The 23,290-nt window shown below is 44.0% G+C and overlaps 1 pseudogene; it reads right to left on the bottom strand.

Annotated features, from left to right (window-relative positions):
• LOC126959299 (Y-box-binding protein 1-like) overlaps positions 1-23,290 on the bottom strand; it is a 90,504-nt pseudogene that overhangs the window by 33,469 nt on the left and 33,745 nt on the right.

Raw genomic sequence — 23,290 nt, 5'->3', positions numbered from 1 at the left:
CATTTTGGAAGGCTGAGGCGGGAGGATTGCTTAAGCCCAGGAGTTTGAGGCTGCAATGAGTTATGATGGTGTCACTGCACCAAATAAAAAACAAAACAAAACAACAAAAGTGTTAATGGAAGTTCTTTAGACAGAAGGAAATGACACAAAATGAAAATATGGATCTAAATAAAGGAATGAACAGTATAAACTGTTAAACTTCATGGCTAAATAATAGCATTTTTCAATTATTTAAGTCTCAAAGGTATTTGGCTGTTTTGAGCAAAAATAATAGCAATGTAGTGTAAAGTTTATAAAATATGTAGAATTCTGTAGGACAACAATAGCACAAAGGTGGAGACGGGAGAAATGGAACTTTCTCTGCTGTCCAGGGAAATGGAATACTCTGCTGTCCAGTTCTCACACACTATGTAAAGGGGTGTGATGTTGAAAGTGTTGGGTGGGCTGGGTGCAGTGACTCACGCCTGTAATCCCAGCACTTTGGGAGGCCGAGGCAGGTAGATCACGAGGTCAGGAGATTGAGACCATCCTGGCTAACATGGTGAAACCCTTTCTCTACTAAAAATACAAAAAATTAGCCAGGTGTGGTGGTGGGCGCCTGTAGTCCCAGCTACTCAGGAGGCTGAGGCAGGTGAGCCGAGATCGCACCACTGCACTCCAGCCTGGGTGACAGAGCGAGACTCCGTCTCAAAAAAGAAAAAAAAGAAAGTGTTAGGTGATAAGTGAATGGTGTGCACTCTGTTTTTTTTCTGTTGGGACTGATAGAAGAGAACAAATGGGAAAGGACATATTCCAGAACATAAGCAAATAAGCTTCCATATTCCCAGAGGGTGCCATATTCTGTTCCATATTTTGAGGCCAAATACCATCATGTGATAAGGTGAAACACTCAGATTGAGGAGTTACTCCGTGAGACTGAGGCGCTGTAGAGAATAAACAAAGTGGAAGGAAGGTGGGATTCAAAGAGCGAGTCAGAGGGGATATTGAAAAGGCCAGGTTTCAGGAAATAAAGTTTAATGGAGGGCGGGCTCCTAAGTACCAACAGTGAACTTGCACCAAGAAGCCCCACGTCTGCTACTTGGTATGCCAGGTTTCCCTACATATAATAAAGCAGCCAGCTGTGAGACACAAGGAGAAAGCCTTACCACCACTCCATGGATGAAAAAACCAAGGCACAAAGAGACGGATTTGCCCAAGGAGATGATCAACAGTCAGAATCAGCTCTAAGATTCAGGCTTCTTGACTGGTGATTCCAAATTCTGTCAATTTTTAAATTGGTGACTCTTTAAAACTTTTTAATGAAGTATAGTATCTAGACCAAAAAATGAACAAAAAATGTTTCAGAAATGAACACACCAATAGGGCTAGCTCCCAGATCAAGAACAATGTTCCCAGCCCCAGAAGTCCCCTCCTGTCTCTTTTTTTCAGTCACTGTCCCTCTGTCCCTCCAAAATAGCCACTATCATGACTTCTAAGAGCATAGAATACTTTTGCCTGTTTTTGTCCTTTCTAGAAATAGAAAAATAAATTGTGGGTTTTTTTTGTTTGTTTGTTTGTTTTGTTTTTTGTTTTTTGCTTCTGGTTGCTCTAAGCATTATTTTTGTGAGGTTCGTCTATATTATTGCATATTCAAATAGATCATTCTCATTGCTACATAGTATCCCATTATTTGATTATACCACAATTTACGTATCCCTTCTATCAAATGTCAAGGGCACTTGGGTAGTTTCCAGTCTGGTGCTGTTACAAAGAGTGCTGTTATGAACATTCTTGAAAGTGTCTTTTGATGAATATATGTACACAGTCCTATTGGATGGATATTTAGGACTGACATTGCTGAGTCTTACAGTATATGCATATTAAGCTTTAGTAGATACATAGATACTGTAATTGGCAAGTTTAAATTTTGTCTATCGAAAGTTAAAACTCACCTGACTATAAAATTCTGTATTTGTTTACATCCGGGCATCTGTCTTACATTGCTGGATAATTGTCTTCTCTTCTCATCTAGATCTTGAGGAGAGGATCATGACTTAAACTTGCCTCGAATCTCTAGAGTGCTGGGTACTTGGGACTGGATACAGAACACTTGTTACATGAATACTTTCTTATTCAAATGTACAAAGAATTGCATAAACATAGTTCTGCTTCTAGAAGAAAGCCACAGACTTACATTCAAAGTCTAAGGCAGGGCCACAAAACATCTCAATAGAAAGAATAACTAAACCAAGATTGACTTAAAAACTTGATAGCAGAGGTCATGGCTCATTAATCTTTGCATCCTTCACAGTGTCCAACACAATGTCTTATACATAGTAGGTGCTCAATAAATATTTGCCCCCAAAAATGGAATCAACAAAGAAATGATTGTGAATTGCTTATATCACATCTAGCTCAAAGTCAAGTGCTTTTTGAGACAGAAAAACAAGATGAATATAGAATTGGGTAAAAGTTGGAGGAAAACATGCATTAATCCTACTCATGAAAAATATTTCATATAAGGAAAGCAACTTCATTGTTTTATTTTTCAGCCACTCCTCCCAGAAAGAGAATTCCTAAACCCCTTGCTCTGATCCTAAACAATGTAAAACTAAAGAACAGATAAATTTGAGGGCTGGAGGTTATATTTTATTCCTCAATAACTAGATGTAGCAGGAGAAGAAAGATTTGAAAACTTTTTTTAAGACCAGAACTTTGTCTAAGAGATCTCCCCTTCAGAGGCTCAAGGTAAGACCTGGGAGTGGTGAGGACACAGACCAAGGGAAGGCCGGATCTTTGGCATGGGCTTGAGTGTCTAGCAACTAAGCCTGGACTTCTCTCTCTGGGCAGCAACAACATTCATAAAGACAGCGCAAGTCACAAGAAACAAAGATGAGATGCTGAGGCATTCCTGAAGGGCCTTTGTGAAGAAAAGGGGAGCTTGGAAAAGAGATCTGAAGTTGACAGCATCTCTGAAGTGTCCCGCAGTCCCGGAAAGACTGAGAGCTGGTTACACAGTTGTGTGCATGTCTGCTGAGGGCAACATAAAGGAAGTGCTTTTTGTTCATTTCAAAACCAAATGAATGAAATACAAACCTCGGCAAGTTATGCCCAGTGGCATGTTTTGACATCTCACTGGAAATCAAATTTCTGCCCCACGAAAGTCAAGAGGTTTTGGCCAGGACCCAAAAGCCTTTCTCAAACTTCTCATTAGCAAACAAGAGAGTAATCTGAGGTTTCTAACCCATTGTGTAAACTGCAGTATCTCCCTTTCCCTAAAACCAGAAAAACCCCAGAATATGTTCTAAATGGAAAAAGAGCTTTCCTGCAGCTGAAGACGGGAGCGGAGTGACCTCAGGGCCGCTGTAGTCAGGCGAGCCAAACCCCTGGGTTCTAGAGAGGAAGGAAAGGGAACACAGCTGGGGGTAAGGGTGAGAGGGGTCATGAAGGGAAAGGACGGGAAGAACAGGGAAGTACTAGGAAGGTCAGAGACAAAAAAGAAAATGAACATTTATTGAGCACCTACTGTGTACCAGATTTTTTACATAAAGTATTTCATTTGATCCTCAAAGCAACTCTACAAAATAGGTCATGGTATCTGTATTTTGATGGTCAAGAAGATTAATCCTCACCTGAAATTTCATGGCCAGTACTCCCTGACCCCTGGGCAAGTCGGCTCCTAATGTGGACTCCATGCCTTAGAGGGCTTCACTTTGGCCCTCCTCTGGCCACACTGCTATCCAAGAGGTAAACAGTCCCAGGAACAAGGAGGTGCATCCACGCAGAGCCTGTGTGACCCTACTTGACAGTACTCTAGGTTCCTAGAACCCCAGAATTTTCTGCCCAAACTTCTGCTCACAGTCCACTGGCTAGACCTCGTTATGTACCTCCATAGAGATACAAAGAGAGAGATGTAGAGCCTGACTTCCCAGCAACAACTTCACAGCGCGGAAGGGCAGCATGAATCTTGTGGTCAGTTAATCATCTTAGGCATTCATGGCCTCAAACCCAGGTCAGTTCTATGTCGTGAGGAATCTGTGTCCCACCGGATTGCTACTGTATTGCCTGAATTTGGTCTTCTGTGTCTTGTGTGTGCATAAAGGGCCTTATCTGGTCAGGTTGCTCAACAGAGATGAAAACACTAAGGAGTCGCTTTAATGTAGGAGAAAGAACATCGAATGCTCAAATAGATGTCAGCAACTTGGACTTAGTAGATTCGGTGCAATTCTTCATGGGTCCTGAAGTCTTTAATCTGAGAGATAGGGAAGTTAGCTACATGCAGGGACCATAGAAATCATAGCCACAGCCGGACTTTTCATCCATTTTTTTATCAGATGGCAATCCCACAGTCTATGATAATTTTGAAAAATTATTCTGGTCCCTAATACAGCCAGAATACCATTTGCCACTACTATTAATCAGATTTTACATGTCCTTTACCCCATGGTTAGGGCCAAAAGGTTTGGGAGTCAGGCAGTCTTTGGTTTAAATCCCGGCTCTGCCTTTTACTAGCTGTAAGACCTTGAGCAACTCTCTTCACCTCAGTTTCCTCATGTATGAAACAGATCTCAGTACCACCTAATAGTGTTGTTGTGTGAAGATTAAATGAAAGCATCTGCCCTGGTGCTTGACACATGGTAGATGCTCAATACATTTAATTCCCTTCCTCCTATCTGTAGCTGACAGGAGCTAGTTACACTTGTGGTAGGTTTATTCTCCTACCATCCATCTAGTGATAGAAATATTCAGTACAAATTCTTTTCCCAGTATCCAGTGTTTATACAGGTACATATTTATGCAAGCTATTTTGACAATTTGAATTAATTTAGTTTTTTAAAGAAGAGCTTTATTGATGTAATTCTTGTACCACAAAACTAGCCTTTCCAATTATACATTTCAGTGGATTTTAGTATATTTAATGGTGCAAGCAGCCATCACTGCTATTTAATTTTAGGACATTTTCATCACCCCCAAAAGAAACCCCAAACCCATTACTAGTCACTTCCCACTTTCTCCCACCCCCCTCCCAGCCCTAGGCAACTACTAGTCTACTTTGTCGATATAGATTGGCCTATTCTGGACATTTCATGTAATTTGTAGTCTTTTGGGCTAGGTGCAGCGGCTCATGCCTGTAACCCCAGCACTTTTGCAGGTCGAGGCGGACAGATCACTTGAGGTCAGGGGTTCAAGACCAGCCTGGCCAACATGGTGAAACCCCATCTCTACTGAAAATACAAAAATTAGCCAGGTGTGGTTTCGGGCACCTGTAGTCCCACCTACTCAGGAGGCCGAGGCAGGAGAATCGCTTGAACCTGGGAGGTGGAGGTTGCAGTGAGCTGAGATCGTGCCACTGTACTCTAGCCTGTGTGACAGTGAGACTCTGTCTCAAAAAAAAAAAAAAAAAAAGAAGTCTTTTGTGTCTGTTTTTTCTTTCACTTAGCATAATGTTTTCAGGTTTCACCCATATTGTAGCATATATCAGCACTTCATTCCCTTTTATTCCTGAAGCATAGTCCATAGTCCATGTATACTACATTTTGTATGTTACATATACTACGTTTTGTTCATTCACTGGTTGATGGTCACCTGGATTATTTCTCCCTTTTAGTTATGAGTAATACTGCTGTGAACATTTGTGTACAAATTTTTGTGTGGACATTTGTTTCAAATTCTCTTGGGTATGCACTTAAGAGTGGAATTGCTGGGTCATGTAGTAACTGTATGTTTACACTTTTGAGAAGCTGACAGACCTTCCAAAATAGCTGCACCATTTACTTTCCCATCAGACAGGTAAGAGGGTTCTAATTTCTCCACAACACTTATTAATAGCTGTCTTTTTAATTATTACCATCCTAATGGGTAAAGTGCTATGTTATAGTGGTTTTGATTTGCATTTCCCTGATGGTTAATGATGTTGAGCATCTTTTCATGTATTTATCGGCAGTTTGTAGCTTTTCATTGAGGAAATGTTAATTTAAATCCTTTGCTCATTTTTAATTGGGTTATTTGTCCTTTTATTGAGTTGTAAGAGTTGTTTATAATTTTGAATATAAATGTCAGATATATGATTTGAAGTGTTTTTTCCGCTTCTGTGGGTTGTTGTTTTACATTCTTGATGATGTCCTTTGAAGAACAAAAGTTTTAAATTTTTATGAAGTCCAATCTGTTTTTTCCTTTTGTTGTTTGTACTTTTGGTGTCATATCTAAGAAGGTGTTGCTTATCTAAGGTAATGAAGATCTATTCCCAGGTTTTCTTTTAAGAGTGTGTGGTTTTAGCTCTTACATTTAAGTCTCTGATCCAGTCTGTGTTAATTTCTGAATATGGTGTGAGATAGAGATTCTGATTTAACTCTTGTACGTAGATACCAGTTGCCAGACCAAGCACCATTTGTTAAAAAGTTTTTTTTCTCCAATGAATTGACTTGACACTCTAATACAAAACCAGTTGACCACAAATGTGTTTCTTTCTCAGCTCTCAATTCCATTCCATTGATCTATATTTCTATTCTTATCCTGGTATCACATAATATTGATTGCTATAGCTGTGTAGTAAGTTTTGAAATTGGGGAGCGTGAGTCCTCCAATTTATTTTTCAGGATTGTTTTGACTATTTTGGATTCCTTGATTTTTCATATGAATTTTAGGATCAGCTTGTCAAGGTCTGCAAAAAAGACAGCTGAGATTTTGGTAGGGGTTGCATTGACTGTGTACATCAAATTGGAGAGTAATGCCATCTTAATATTAAGCCTTCAATCCATGAACATGGGACATCTTTTTATTTATTTAAGTCTTCTTTAATTTCTTTCAGTGGTGTTTGGTAATTTCCAGTGTACAAATTTTAAACTTTTTTGTTATATTGACTTTTAGTTTCATTTTTCAGATTGTTTCTTGTTAAAGTATACAAATACAATTGATTTTTGTATGTTGTATAATGTATAATATATAAAAGTACTTTTTTGTTTGTTGGTTGGTTTGTTTTGATGGGGTCTTGCTCTGTTGTTCAGACTAGAGTACAGTGGTGTGATCTTGGCTCACTGCAACCTCCACCTTCCGGGTTCAAAGTGATTCTTCCACCTCCGCCTCCCAAGTAGCTGGGATTACAGGCATGCACCACCATGCCCAGCTAATTTTTGTATTTTTGGTAGAGATGGAGTTTTGCCATGTTGACCAGGCTTGTATAAGTGTGTATTTGTATTTTGTCATGTATCCTACAACCTTTTGAACTTATTTAATAATTTTAATAATTTCTAGAATTTTCTGCATACAAGATCATGTTATCTATAACTACAATTAGTTTTACTTCTTCCTTTGCAATCTAGATGCTTTTAATTTTTTTTTTCTTGCCAATTGCCATGGCTAGAACCTCCAGTACAGTGTTGCATAGAAGTAGCAAGAGTGGACATCCTTCTGTTATTACTGGTATTAAAGGAAAAGCCCCCAGTCTTTCACTATTAAGTACGATGTTAGCTGTGGGTTTTTCATAGTTGCTATTTATCAAGTTGAGGACATTTCTTTTTATTCCTAATTTGTAGATTGCTTTTATCATGAAATTGAAGTGGTGTCATTGTCTGGGGTAAATATCCAAGGTTCTTTGTCTCACACCAAGGAAATCAAGGACATGGACACACAAGGAATGAGGTTAAGAGAGGAGGTTAAATAGGGGAAAGAAAGAGAAAAGCTCTCTCCTGAAGAGAGGGGTCTCGAGCAGGTCTTCTGGTCTGTGGTGAAATGCAGGAGGTTTTATAGATGAGCTTGAGGAGGTGGTGTCTGATTTACATAGCGCATAAAAGATTGGTCAGACCAGGTGTGCCATTTGCATAGCGAGTGAAAAATCTAGCCGCCTCCAACCTATTTTATTATGCTACCTGGCCAGCACCATGTTGCCTGCTTCTTTGTGCACATGGTGACAAAGAAAAGGGAAGATAGAGCCTCCATGCTGAATATACCTGGCTTCCAGGTAGCCCTTTTCTATTGGCACAGCTGCCGGCATTCAGCTGTGCAAGCTTCCAGCTTGCTTATCTCTGTTTGCAGCTCGATTTTTCAGGCTGCTCTTTGTTAGAAAGGAAATTACTTTGGGGCTGGCTACTTTTTGTTAAAAGGGAAATTCCACTGATGACTCTGTTGCTCTTGCTATCTGCCTAAATAATTTCTCCTGTATCAAAAGGGTGCTGGATTTTGTTAAATGCATTTTCTCTGTCTATTGAGATGATCATATGGTTTTTGTCTTTTTATCTTGTCCTTTATTTCACTTGATTGCTTTTTGTATTTCATACCAAACTTGTTTTTCTGGGATAACTCCTTACTTGATCATGGGATACAGTCATTCTGATATGTGGCTGGATCTGGTTTGCTAGTATTTTGTTGAGTAGCTTGTGCTTATATTTGTAAGAGATATTATAGTAAATATCTTTGTATGCTTTTGGCATCAGGATAATACTGGCCTCACAGAATGAGTTGGGAAGTGTTGCCTCCTGTTCTCATTTTTGGAAGAGTTTGGGAAGGATTGGTGTTAATTCTTCCTAAGTACTTGGTAGAATTCACCAGTGAAGGCATCTGGGTCTGGGCTTTGCTTTGTGGGGAAGAAAGAATGTATTACTGATTCAATGTCTTATAGGTTCTCTTAAGTTTTTTATTTCTCTGTTAGTCAGTTTTGGTAGTTTGTATGTTTTTAGAAATTTTTATGTTTCATTTAAGCTATTGAATTTTTTGGCACACCATTGTTCACAGTATTCTTTCACAATCGTTTTTATTTCTGTAGGGTCTATAGTGATATTTCTTTCGGTGTTATTCCAGATCTTCATAATTTGAGCCTTCTCAATTCTTGGTCAAGCTAAAGTTTTGTCAATGTTGATCTTTTCAAAGAGAGGTTGTCTTTTAACCACAGCATAGCTGAGCCTATTCTTAATTAACACGTGAGGAGATAACATACATAATTTTCCAATCTTCTCTCAAAGGCTTCTAACCTACAATTCATTCAAGGGCTATGGCCAGCCCAACTTCAGTATACACCATTCACATTGCCAGTGTGAACATTCCACAAACATTTGTGGAAGCTCTACTATATAGAAGCAGCATTTGCCATGCTGTGGACCTCCAAACTGAGTGGCACATGCTGGATAGTCCCTGTGCTCAGCGTTACAGTCTCGGGTAGAGTTCAGGGGTGGAAGTTGGAGTCAGTCTAGGATAACAGCTAGATAGTACAATGGGATAAGACTGAGGCCACCTAAGTATGGCTGTGTAAGCTATCTACTCCACAACTCTAGGTTCCAGTGACCTAGGCTACTGGCAATATGAATGGTGTATACTGAAGTTGGGCTAGCCGTAGCCCTTGAATAAGTGCTGACACTGGAATATCTGTAAACCAGAAATAAGATTCTAAGCCTCCTCCCCCAGCTGACTGAATACACCTCTTTTCCTGACCAAGGAGATTCCAAAAAAACCTGAAAAACTAGTTCAGGCCATGAGGCAAGTGGGGTGGGGGTTGGATATGCCTCAGTATACTCTCCTCTCTTTGGAATTCAGGTACAACTGGCCAGCATTAACACAAAAACAGAGGTTTTAAGACTGGAAAAAGAGAGCCCGGCATGGTGGCTCACGGCTGTAATCCCAGCACTTTGGGAGGCCGAGGTGGGTGGCCTCGAGGTCAGAAGATCAAGACCATCCTGGCCAACACAGTGAAACCCCGTCTCTACTAAAATACAAAACATTAGCCGGGTGTGGTGGTGCATGCCAGTAGTCCCAGCCACTCGGGAGGCTGAGGCAGGGGAATCGCTTGAACCCAGGAGGCAAAGGTTGCAGTGAGCCAAGATCACACCACTGCATTCCAGCCTGGCAAAAGAGCGAGACTCTGTCTCAAAAAAAAGAAAAAGAAAAAAAAGACTAGCAATAAGATACCAAATTCCAGCCTGACTCTAGTATAGCATCACATGACAGACAGCAGGCCCTGAAAGAAATCAAAATATTTTACCCCAAAATATATTTTTTGACATATTTTGATACAGCCCGTAAAACTGTCTCCTGTAGAAAAAATTTACATTCTGTAGAGAATCCCCTTCCCTTTCCAGGTCTTTTTCTGATCCTGAAGAGATTAGCTAAGAATATAGCACATTTTAAAGGTCTGAATAGAAAATATTTGCCATCGATTGCCTCTAAGGGCGGCCGTCTATAAGACTTTATCTGTATAGTAACAACCTTGGTCTCTATAACCCTTTATCTTAACCCAGACATTCCTTTCTCTTGATTCTAGGTCTTTAGGTAATAATTCTTTCAACCAATTGCCAATCAGAAAATCTTCACATCCACTTATGACTTGTAAGCCACCTCTTTGAGTTGTCCCATCTGTCCGGACTGAACCAATGTATACCTTATACATATTGACTGATGACTTATGCCTCTCTAAAATGTATAAAACCAAGCTATAACCCAACCACCTTGGGCACATGTGGTCATGAGTTCATGGTCCTCACATTTGGCTCAGAGTAAATCTCTTCAAATATTTTACAGAGCTTGGCTTTTTTCATCAACAATGCCTACAGGGATCTGGAGACATAAATGAGAGGGCCGTTATTTCTGGCTGTTGGGGGCAGGGCAAGGGAGAGAGAAATATCAATATTTATTCCATCCATCTCTCCTCCATACCTTCATTCTGCACCTCTCTCTTCTTTGGCAAAATTTCCTACTTTTTGAAAGAGCATCATAATTTCTAAAATGATTCTTGGCCCCACGCTTCTTTGACATGCCTAGGACTTGGCAGACTCACAGGAAAATGAGGTCATTTTACACAAACCTTGCAATGATTGAAACCTGTGCTTTCTTTGGAGCGCAGCAAGACGGAGAGAGAAGAGGGAAGTAACCTGGGACATAATTAAATCAGCCCAAAGATCCGAGCTAGGAACTCTTCTCACTTGAAGAGGTGTAACAGACAAGGGCCTTTTACTCCTGCGAGTGGGTTTCACACCATTGATGCTAACACTTGTCACCTGTAGGCTAGAAGGATGGCTGGGCCTCCCACTCTTCTCAGCTGCTTTGCACATAAAATTTGAGTGATGTTATTTTAGAAAGGCATTTAACGCTGATGCTGAAAGACTGCTCTGCAGTGGCTCACACATACCTGGGACCAGGGCCGGTGCCTGTCCATCACAGTCAAAAGGGCAATCAGTGTTGTCTGAGTAACACTAGCTGCCCAGGGAATAAACTTGAGAGAAAGCGGTTCTCCTCTTGACCTCTAGAGTTGCCAATTCACATTCTATCAGGGCAGCCGGCAGATTAACAGCTGCAGGTTTTCTCCCCACCTCGACTCCTGAGATCTGTAAAGCCACCTTCTGCCAGGGATGCCTTGGAGAAGTAGGTTTTCCCAGCGCTGCACAATAGTCTGTGCACATACAACAAACTGCTTTTTAATTTTTTTATTTTTTATTTATTTTTATTTTTATTTTTTTTTTGAGACGGAGTCTCGCCTGTCGCCCGGGCTGGAGTGCAGTGGCCGGATCTCAGCTCACTGCAAGCTCCGCCTCCCGGGTTCACGCCATTCTCCTGCCTCAGCCTCCCGAGTAGCTGGGACTACAAGCGCCGCCACCTCGCCCGGCTAGTTTTTGTATTTTTTAGTAGAGACGGGGTTTCACCGTGTTAGCCAGGATGGTCTCGAACTCCTGACCTCGTGATCCGCCCGTCTCGGCCTCCCAAAGTGCTGGGATTACAGGCTTGAGCCACCGCGCCCGGCTGCTTTTTTATTTTTAAAAGAAAAAGGAAAAGAAATTTCCCTGAGGTTCTAATCCTTCTCTCTATGAAGCCTGTCTTTCTAGTGCTGTTTGTAAAAGGAGGTTTCATGAGTTGAGGTTGATGTTTGCTGCAAGGATACAAAATTAAGACATCTTTTTGGTCTGTTCACAGCTCTTCTATGGCAGAGGTTCAGAGGTCTGCTGACCAAATGCAAACGGAGGAGGAGAGTAGGGGGCTAAGTGTGGGCTGCTGGAAAGGACTAATGATACCAGAGTCTGGCTGTGCTCTGCCTCTGCAGGGTAACAGCTCCCAGGTCCTTGGCCAGATCACAGAACTTCTCTGCTTTAACTTTTTTTTGTCTGTTTACATGGGAGCAAGGTTTACCTACCCCTTGGGTCCAAGATAAATAGATAAGTATGTGTGGGTACTTCAAAAGCTAAAAGTGCAATAGCATTATGAAGGGTTATTGTTATTTTGCTGAATAGTCAATGTTGGATTGTTCTTCCTTATGAGCACTAACACTATTCAGCAAGTCCAAGGAATTCATCCCACTAATGCATATTTAGAACCTACTAAGTGCTGGGAATTGATTCTGCCAGTTGGAATTCAGGCTTGACATATACACATACATGCATGCATACACATGTGCATACACACACACACACACACACACACCTGCTTGCAGCTAGGGTGCACTGAGATAAGGCAGAGAGATCACCTCAGCCTGCACAGCTAGCACCACAGGCAGATGGCTGCCTTGCAGATAAAAGGGTTTAGTGCCATAAACACGTGCACCCTAAGGACCTTGGAAGGTGGTTGGTGTGGCTCAGTGGGGAAAGGAGAGAGCCTAGACTCAGTCAGACCTGGGTTTGAGTCCCAACCCAGTCAGTTATTAATTTTATTAACTGTATTACCTTCAGCAAGACTGAGTCTCAGATTCTCTGCCTATATAGTTACCCCCACCTCCAAGTGCTCTTGCGAGGATTAAACGAGATCAGCATGGTGGAGTCCCCAGCGGAGAAGGTGCTCCCTCAGTGCAGACTCCTTCGCCTGCCTGGACAGCTTCTCAGTCTCGTTTAGGAAGAGTGGAAGTCGAGCATTCATTCACTCCATAAATATGCATGGAGCACCTACTATGTGCCAGACTGTTCTAGATGTGGGAACATAGCAGTGGGCAAGGCCGGGGAGGTCCATGTCTCCTGGAGCTCACATCTACCCTCATGCTTCTTATCACAGGGATTGTTTAGAGGACACAAAGGACCTTGAAATCCCAAAGAAGGATATTGACTTGGCTCTGTTCTTCTGACATGGAATAATTGGTTGGGTTTTTACAGACACTGCCTTATTTTAACTGCTGTCTGACATCTGGTAAAGAATTAAGTCATGACTTAGATTTTAATCTGTTCTCAGTATTTGCTTTCCAGTTGAAATGGTAGCTGTCAAGTTGCCCCAAATAGAAAGCTTGTGAGGGTCCCACAGACAGAGGGGCACATGCTACAGAATGTGCGTCATCTGCAGCTGCCAGCATGGGGAATTAGGAAGCGCATTGCCCAAGGGGCTTGGCCATATGCTTTACTGAGAGCCCAGTGGCAGCGCTGGACCCCGAGGTGGGGCACAGATGGCACAAGACCTGGGTTTCCATCATGACTCTGCTGTGTGCTGGCCCATTGACCTTGGATAACTCCAGCTCTTTGCACCACAGTGGCCTCATCTCCCATTGAGACTGTCATTGGTTCCACTGTCCTCTGGTTTTTATAAGGACCAAATAAACTAACAAGAAGTTTCTTTACAATAAACACACACATGCAGAAATGCAACATTTGACAACAATTATATTCTCTCATTTAAGGACCATCTCACTGTCTGTATCTTGATATTGTCATCATCCTCTTCATGCTCATTTTTACTTGAGCCATTAGTTTTCCCTGGTAGAGAAAATGAAACCTGTTGTCAGTTACAAAGCTGTGTCTCTGGACCTGAATTTAGCTGGGTGCATTTGTGACTATAAAAACAAGGAGGGTAGGGGGAGACAAAGAAAATATGTGTGGGGACAGGGAGGAGGCAGGCATGCAGGTTTTGCTGGTGTTATAGACAGACCATGAGACCTCCTCACACCAGACTGAGGCGGGACCAGCAGGCCCAGAATAAGTCCACCTGCCCAGGATAAGTCTTGGTGTTTGCACCATCAGCAAGGCCTGGAGGTTGGGTGCAATGACCCTATTGACTGTGTCCTTCATCATCCAAGGCAGCCGCCAGGTGTGGTTGTCCTTGCACGCTTGGAACCTGACCTTCAGCTGGAGCCTCAGCAGCCACAGTGGTGCTAGCCTGGGAGTGGGAATGGGGTGGGCACTGGGGGTTGTGTCTTCCTCCAGGGCTCCTGGTACCCTAAAGAGAGGGCGGATCCTGTAGCATTTAACATTATTACAGTTCAGCCAGGGCCTTCCATGCCAGAAGCTGGCTCTGCTTCTATGCTCTGGTGCAAAGTGGGTGCAGATCTGGAACTCCTGCCTCTTCTGTGAGGGACCCACGGGGTGGGACTCTCTGATCTGAGAGCAACAGACATAGAGGCTGCTGAGTGGCGAGGGAGGCAACCAGCCCGGAACAGCAGTGACTGTGTCACGGGCGGGAAGAAATCAAAAAGAAGGAAACGAACATTTGAGTGAGATTGCACCATGCACTTACACTAGGGGCTCACAGCTGGTTTGCTGGGGCTCACGTCTGGCTCTGCTGCTCCCTTCCTGTGGGATCACTTACCTCTCTGGGTTTGTTTTCCTCATCTGAAAATTCGGGATGATCCCCGTGGGTGATTTTTGGTTGCAGGCGTTAGAAACAGACTGGTTCACTTAAACAAAGGGGACCTTATGAACTGGATACAGGTGGCTCTCTGCATGAAGGGAAGGGCTTCAGAAACGGAGCTCAGAAACCTCAGGCTCCAGAGTTACTCCAGGGGTACCAGAAGCCAGACCTGGACCAAGGTCATTTGGGAGCTCTCTACAAAGAGTGGGGACGAATCAGGTCCTCTGAAGAATCCAAACTCTGGGGACAGCCTGTATTAGTCCATTCACTCTGCTGATAATGACACACCCAAGACTAGGTAATTTATAAAGAAAAAGAGGTTTTTTTCATGGACTCACAGTTCCATGTGGCTGGGGAGGCCTCAAAATCATGGTGGAAGGTGAAAGGCACGTCTTACATGGTGGCAGACAAGAGAGAAAATGAAAACCAAGTGAAAGGGGTTTCCCTTATAAAACCATTAGATCTCATGAGAGTTATTCACTACCACGAGAACAGTATGGGGGAGCTGCCCCCATGATTTAGTGATCTCCCACTGGGTCCCTCCCACAACACACACGAATTATGGGAGCTACAATTCAAGATGAGATTTGGGTGGGGACACAGCCAAACCATATTACAGCCTGACTGGACTTTTGGGGTCAAAGGGCCACTCACTGACTGAGAAAGGATGTGAGACGGTCCTACCAAGACCACACACAACAGGACAGAGTTTGTTTCCCAGAACAGAGCTGGGGTACAGTCCAAGAGAAAATGCCAGTGGCTGCAGGAGGCTGGAAAGATCACAAAATCCACAGCAGAGGACAGTAATTCCTGCTAGGTAGGGCCATTGTGAGGCGGATATGAGATCAAGCAGTATAGCACTTAGCACGGCACCTTGTCCTTACTGAGGAATCAGCAACATTCAGCTGCCCTTACAGTTACTTACCTTAACCCTCAACAACTCTGAAACATCTTCATTCTCCATTGTGAACCCGGGACTCCAACTGGTGAAAAGCATTGCCCAGGGTTGCTCAAGTGTCAAGCAAGATTCTGACCCCAGTGTTGCCTTCAGAGCCAGCTACGTACATTGCAGAGCTGGGTATACAATGCAAATAAAGGACCTCTTCTTTAAGAAGCAGGAAAAAATACTGTTCATTAAAATGTAAAGCTGTTTCCTTTCTTCCAGTGTCTCTTTCTCAACTGCCTTGGTGTGTTTTTAATTTGCTACTTAATGTCATTCAAAGTAAAGAAAAATTAAAATGTAAAATTATTAGCATGAATTTTACTCTCCTTTTTATTATGCAATGCTGGTTTTATTTTTTTATTTTTATTTTTTGAGACAGAGTCTTGGTCTGTCGCTCAGGCTGGAGTGCAGTGGCGCCGTCTTGGCTCACTGCAATCTCTGCCTCCCAGGTTCAAGCAATTCACCTGTCTTAGCCTCCCAGGTAGCTGGGATTACAGGCGAGCACCACCACACCTGGCTAATTTTTGTATTTTTCATAGAGACGGGGTTTCACCATGTTGACCAGGCTGGTCTTGAGCTCCTGACCTCAGGTGATCCGCCCACCTCGGCCTCCCAGCTATTGAAAAGATATTTGCCACTTTTTAAGCAAATGAAATTGATAGAGACAATAACCTTTCTCTTCACCAGTTTCAGTATTTTCACTTTAAAGAAAGAGCCATTGTAGTAGAGAACAGGAAATAGGATTTGACCCGCAAGTATTTCAGTTTACCAACTCTGCATCAGGGAAACTTCTTGGGTAACACTGTCCCCACTTAGAAGCTTGTTGGAAATCTCCCTCAGGAGTTGGAGAGTCTTTGTTTGCCTGGCAGAAATAGGACCTCTCCAAGTCTGCAAGAAGCCCTTGCTGGTCAAGGAGCCCGGTGGGAGGTGGGCTGCTTCAGGCTGGGGGCAGCTGAGAAGTCAGCTGGTGCATTGCCTTTTAGGATGGGGAGGCATCTCATAAACTTCCTCCCCTCTGCCCACACAGAAATACTATATAGTTTGCAATTAAAGCCAGGCTTCCATTGATACTGGAAAAAAAGGGGGCTTGATCCAGACCCCCAGAGAGGGTTCTTGGATCTCATGAAGGAAGGAATTCAAGGTGAGCTGCAAAGTGCAGTGAAATAAGCAAATTTATTAAAAGCTACTCCATTACAGAGTAGGGTGTCCTCAGAGAGCAAGCAGAGGCATGTACCATCTTTGTTTTAAGTTTTTCTTATATAGAGGTCCTAACTATGTGAAGACTAAACTAAGCTGTGACTACATGAGGGTGAGCAGACTGCATGACAAAATTTATTATTCTATTGACTTAAACAACACTATCTTTGACATTATCATATGTGAGTATATCAAAGCATAACTACAATGATCTTGAAAGCATATATTGTTATGGGTATGGGGACATCTGGACTTTCTGTTGTTGTAGGAGTTTGACCTTGCAGGCATTACCAAGCTGCTGCCTTAGCTGTAAACATCCTATGACCATGGGTTGTGACTGGCAAGGATTGGGCCTTGCTAGTTTTAAGATGAAGTTAATTTTAAAATGGCGCCACTCTGGCTCTCCTAGGCTCCTGCTTCCCTAATACCATGCTCCTTTCCTTTTGTTCTAAAATGTGTGTGGAGCCCAGAATGCCCTGAATTCTCCACGGGCTGGATCTGTCTGCTGAATGTTCCAGGGACAGGTCTGTGCAGCTCAACTGCTGCAGCAACAGAATAAATATTTTGAGAGCTCCAATTTGGAACCAGCTGCAGTGAAATCACTTCTTTCTGGCTTGGGTCAGAAAGTTAGAGAAGAAAACCCACTCTCGTACCAACTTGTCTGCACCTGTTGCTCAGGCCCTTGAAGCCCGTATGCCCCTGGTGGGCTACTGGGCTGGACCAAGTGCTGTGCATGGTCTGTCTAATGAAGCACTGAAGTGCTGCCTGCCAACCCTGTCCCTTGGGGACCAGCAGCACACAGGGCACTCTCATTATGCTTCTGTGGTAAGAGCTGGTGCCTGGCCAGCCTTCTGAGCACAGGTGCCACCAGCAAAATTCCCTTTCCTTACAGTTGCTCCACCACTCCAGGTCAGGGAAAGACCCGGGCTGGTGAGACCCACTCACTACTCCTAAAACAACGGCAAGGGAAGGCACCATTGACTGTGCCTGTATCCTGACCCCTCCTGTCCCCACCCACAGCGCACACACAGTCCTGCTGGTAAGGTCCAGCACAGGGGCCTGGGGGACCTCAATGGGGACTGGGGGACCGCACTGGCGTCAGTGAGTTGGAGTGAGGAATCTGTCAAGTGTAGCAACCGCAGCAGAGGACAATGGAACTGGCACCTTTGCGTGACAGGGTGTTTGCTCACATTCCAACTCCTCCAGAAAGCCTTCCTTGACTTCTCCAGACAAGAGGGATTGCTCCTTCTTGGCAACTCTTACAGTACAGATAATCTGCACTATAAAATGTGCCCATGGTTAGGAACACAATCTGCAGGCCTCAAATCCCAGCTCTTCCATTCACCAGGTGTATGACTTTCGGCAAGTTACTTAACTTCTCCATATCTCATTCCTTTACTTATAAAAAAAATAAATAGAATAGTGACAATGCCAATTGGACAGGGGAAGGAAGAACATGATTTAATATACATACATTGCTTAGAGCAGTGTCTGGCACAAAACGAGTCCTCCACAAGAGGCTACTATTATAATCATACAACTATTTTTTTTTTTTTGTACAACTATTTTTTAATGGTACAGGATCCATAACAAAAAGTTTATCAATTTAACTGTTTTGAGTTACAATCAGTGGCATTAAGTACATTCACATTGTTGTGCAACCATCACCACCATCCATCTTCAGAACTTTTTCATCATCTCAAACTGAAGTGCTGTCACTCATTAAACAATAACTTCTGTCAGGCCCTGGTAACCACTATTCTACTTTCTTTTAATTAACATAACTTTTGGTTATAAAGTGTCTTTTTTTAATTTAACAAATATATTTATTGAACAGCCACTTTGCACCAGGAACTGGAGTAGAATCTAGGGACAAGACTGGTCATCAAGACAGGGTTTAGGACAGTACAGAGCTTTCCTAATAGGCGTTTGAGATTGACAAGAAACAAACACACAAGACAATCTCAGACAGTGATGCATGTTACTGTTGAGAAAAACTACCAAAACAACAACAACAAAAAAACATGACATGTCCTTTCAAATCATATGGGGGCTTTGTTTTAGCAGGACTACCCAAAGATTATTTAATTTTCTAGAATATTTGCTTGACATACCTATTTACTATCTGATCAGGGTCTAGACACTTGGAAGTGACCTGTTAACTTGTAGATTTCTAGCACATAGAAAAGATAATCCAAAAGGTTATGGTTTTGTTATCCTGTAGGACAGTAAGAACTTTTATATCTAACCTAGCAATCTTCTAACATGTTTTCTCTTTAATGTCTCTAAACACCCAGTTTCTCAAATGCTTTTGGAACCAACGTTAAGTAATCTTACTAGTTCCTGCGTTAATCAGTTAACAAATCTTTGAGATGTGTTTATTCTATTTTTGTATGAGAGCTGTGTCTTTAACTTTTGAAAATTATACTTTGCCACTCTAAGGAACGGAAGTCAGGACAAAGGGATAGAGTGGCTGGAGCTGGTATGACAGCGTTTGAGACAGGGTGCTGAGGGAAGACGTCTTTGAGTAGGAACTTGGATGATGAGAAGGAAACAGACACCCCAGCTTTTGGGAGAAGAGCCTTCCCAGCAGAAGGAATGGACAGGAAGGGCCAGGGTGCTCCTGGGACTGTGAAGAGACCCATGTGACCAGGGCAGCAGGCCAGGAGAGTGGGGCTAGACTGGGTCAGATCCTGAGGAGCCCTGTAGCCTGTGCCGGGCCGGGGCTGGGGTGGTCAAGTCCAACTTGAAACTGATGTTGAAGAATAGGCTCTATCCTCATGACAGGCACGTGTCCTCAGGCCACTCTTCCTATCTCATTGACTCCCCTCCTTCTCCCCATCCCATTTAGTTCAGTGAAGCCAACTGATGCTGGTTCATCTTGGCTGTGTACATCAAACTGCTCCAAACCTGAAGCCAATTTCTTCAGCATCAGACCTTGCACTCAGCCCTGCCTGTGAGACTTTGGGGATGGGGAAGGGGGGCCCAGCACTGGACTGGCTGCTCAGGAACCCAATGTGGGACTTTAGTGGCTGCCTGTGAAATTCCATGGGGGGCCGAACAGTCGTCCGTGGCCATTTGTGTGTTGGGCTGTCAGGCGACCCAGTCCTGGCACCTCCTCAGAGGAGCCGCAACTGAGCAAGGACCTCTTGCTAAAACGCGAGTGATTTCTTCTAGTTCTACAACCCTCTAAGGTTTCCCTGAACAACCCAACCTGCCCTTCCAATCTCCCCTCCTGCACAGAATTGAGTCCTCAGGGCAGCCCTACTGAACAGCGCCCTCTAGTGAAATTTTGTGTTCCTGTTGTAACCCCTGAAGACAGGAATCGCTGCAGCCACCAAGGAGAGGGGCTTTTCTGCAAAAGGCAGAACCCACCCTATTCTTTCAAAGCTCTGTTGTGCTCCTACTGTGTCCCAGGCACTATCAGCCACTGTAAAGTGCTGGCAGCAGTGTGAGAGCAGGGGCCACGTCTGTCTTGGGCACCACTGGGCCTCAGGACATATTTCCCAGCATCTACTGGATATTCTGTAAGTACTGCACTAGTGAACAAATAAACAAAAATAAGATGCAGTACCTAAGTGTGGGGACTGCTCAGTGTTACTTCAGAGCACAGGGATGAGCAGGAGTTGATTTATGTCTTTTTAATGAAGCTCAACCTAATGGGCAGCTGTGTATAGTATTAAGCACAAGAATTCTGGCATCGGACTGCCTGGGTTCAATTCCTGGCTCTGCCACTTATTAACTCTGTGACCTTGGGCAAGTTACTTAATCTCTCTGTGCCTTATTTTCTCAGAAATGGGGAAACCTCATAGTATTGTCATGAGGATTCAAATAGTTAAAGTTGGCAAAGCACTTGAGAAAGTGCCTTGCACATTCTATGTACAGTGGCAGATTTTGTTAAATAAATAAGGGAAGACTTGCTAAAAACTAGAGTGATGTCCAACAATAAGTGGTTGCCTAATAAGGTGCTGAACTGCCCACAACCAGAGGTATGGGCAGATGTATTAGCTCTTCCAGACAATTAATAATATCTATTATCTATTGAACACTTAATATTGTCCAGCATTGTGCTAAGCACCTTACATTTATTATCCTATTTTGTCTTTACAATAACTCCATGTTACTATCACCACTTGACACAGGAAACAGGCTTTGTGATGGCCTGAGATCCCTCTGTTTGAATGACAGATCTGGGATTCTATGGATTCTGAAGTGAGTTGTGCTCAGAATTCAGAGAACACTTGGGTGTCTGAGGTCACGTAGGGCATGGGAATCATGGGGAAAAGGCAGGTAAGCAATCCGTGGGCTGGAGGGAGGAGACTCCGGGGACAGCCAGAGCCCAGGGCTTAGTGATAAGGAACCCTTTGTGCTGGTGTTCAAGGACAAAGAGTGGGTGGGGACTAGAAGGTGGAGAGTTTTTGCAGCAGTCAATCAACCAACAAACCAGCCAACCAGCCCACCAAGCCAGAGACACACTGTATATTTGGTAATGAATGGAAGGAAGGTGTTGGGAGGTCGCTCCATAGGCCCCCGCTGCAAGACACCATTATGGCTGGTCAGGGCCACTCTTCATAGCAAGATAGTGTCCGCTGGGGGAGAAAGAGACAGACAGAAAGTACTGCAGAAGGAGGCGGCAGCAGGTAGATGGGATAGAAGATACAGGTAGGGGCCTCTCCTTGGGAAAGAGGGGACAAACTTTCCACAGTAATAGCAGGATAGAGGAGAGGAGTATGGATACATATTTAGGAGCAAAGAAGAAAACCAAGGGGGTTCTGCCTTTGTCTTTACTGTAAAAAAGGAACTGAGATAATCTGTTCAAGGGTTGAGGCAGTGAGTTTTGGGACTTGTGAAAGGCAAAGTTTGGAATAAACCTGAGGAGGTGTGCTAGGAGAGCAAGCAGGGAAGAGGAATCTTGTTAACCTGCAGGAGGCCCTGCTGGAGACAGAAGGCAGGAAATTGGGCTGAGTCAGGGGTGACCATTTGTAGTATGCAGGAGAGGCCACTGCTAGGCCATACTCACTGCTATCCAGCCCTCTGTTTTTCCCACAAGGGCCCAAGCTCTGGGGCTATGGAAGCTGTCCCATCCACCTAAGAGTAATCCTTCTTTCTTGACCAGCCTCCCGGAAACTCTCAGGGTCCATGAGAGCCACTTCTCTCAAGGACCCTCCTGCGGCTCCAGGCAGCATCAGGAAACAATTGCAGTGGAAACTCCAGACAAATCTTTCTGCCACCCCCATGTGGGATCTGTAACTCTAGCACCTTCTTCCCTATTGTCTGTGAGGCAGGATGGCCCTCCGTAAAACTGTGAAAGGGTGAGGTATGTCTTCGGCCTGTAAGCAGCCCTCTCCTATAGGCCCCTAGAGGTGGGTTCTCTTCCAACAGCTACAGCGCTGTTGTGGCTTAAAGGTTTAGAGCAGCCTCTACCCATCTTGCATATCCTATTCCCTCTCCACACTGACTCTGAAAAACACCAGTGGCCCGAGAGGAACATGGCTGGAAAGTCCACGCGGTTTCCTTAGGTATGTGGGACACCTCACTGCTAAAGCGTTTCCCACAATCATTTCACAGGCCTCTAAGTGGGCATCCGATGAGCGTGACTTCATTTTCCAGGTGCGAAGGCTGTCCCTCTCAGGTTCCGCATGGTCGGCTAGAGGCAGCGGGCCTTCTGAGCAGCTGTCTCGCTATCAAGGCAAGTAGTATCTGTTTTTGTGGTGTGTTCACCACCACCCCCCTACCCTGAGGGCCCCTCTCATCATTACCCTTACTGTGGAGGGCCAGGTGGTTCGGGGCAGGGATGGCAAACTCTTGAAACACACGTCTTGTCATGTCCTAACCCGGCACCAAGGGCAGACCGCAATAATATATCAGGCCTCGTTGCTCAACACAGAGCTCCAGGCAGCATCAGGAAACAATTGCGGTGGGAACTCTAGACAAATCTTTCTGCCACCCCCATGTGGGATCTGTAGCTCTAGCACCTTCTTCCCTATTGTCTGTGAGGCAGGATGTGGCCTTCCGTAAAACAGTGAAAGGGTGAGGTATGTCTTTGGCCTGTAAGCAACTCTCTCCTATAGGCCCCTAGAGGTGGATTCTCTTCCAACAGTCATTCCTGCTCTGTCCCACTCCCCTCCTCAGGGGCCTGAGGAGCTGAGCAGCTACTCTAGTCACTGACTGGTCATAATGAGGAGAGCGGTGGGTTGGCATCACACCTGCATCTCTGCAACACTGTGGCTCTGAGGCTGTGTTCTCCTCCATGCGGGATACTGATTACACCTACTCGCGGGTCCTTAGCACGCGAATAAGGATCAGAATGGAAGTGAGGTCCTGTATTTGTAAGGTTTTTAAATTGCAGTGATCTCTGGCCTCCTAAGAAAGCCTCACTTCTAATCGCCAGCACCAACCCTCCCAGGTATTTTAACAGGGCACAATTTTTGAATCTGGAAGGAGTAATTCTGATGGTGGATGGGTAAAATTGTGGAGCTCTTTGGGCTAAACCCGGCCTTGTGGCACCCTTCGAATACTACCTCATGCTGCGGCGGAACTTACATTTGCACGATGCTTCCTAGTTGATAAAGGGGTTGTCACTTTAGTTCAAGATCCCTCTGTTGCTATTCTAGTGGCATCGACTTGCTATTACAATGAGGCTTTGTGACTTTCCTA

This window comes from Macaca thibetana, chromosome 7 (assembly GCF_024542745.1).
Source record: "Macaca thibetana thibetana isolate TM-01 chromosome 7, ASM2454274v1, whole genome shotgun sequence".
NCBI classification, from domain to species: domain Eukaryota; kingdom Metazoa; phylum Chordata; class Mammalia; order Primates; family Cercopithecidae; genus Macaca; species Macaca thibetana.
This window is presented reverse-complemented; position numbering and strand designations above follow the sequence as displayed.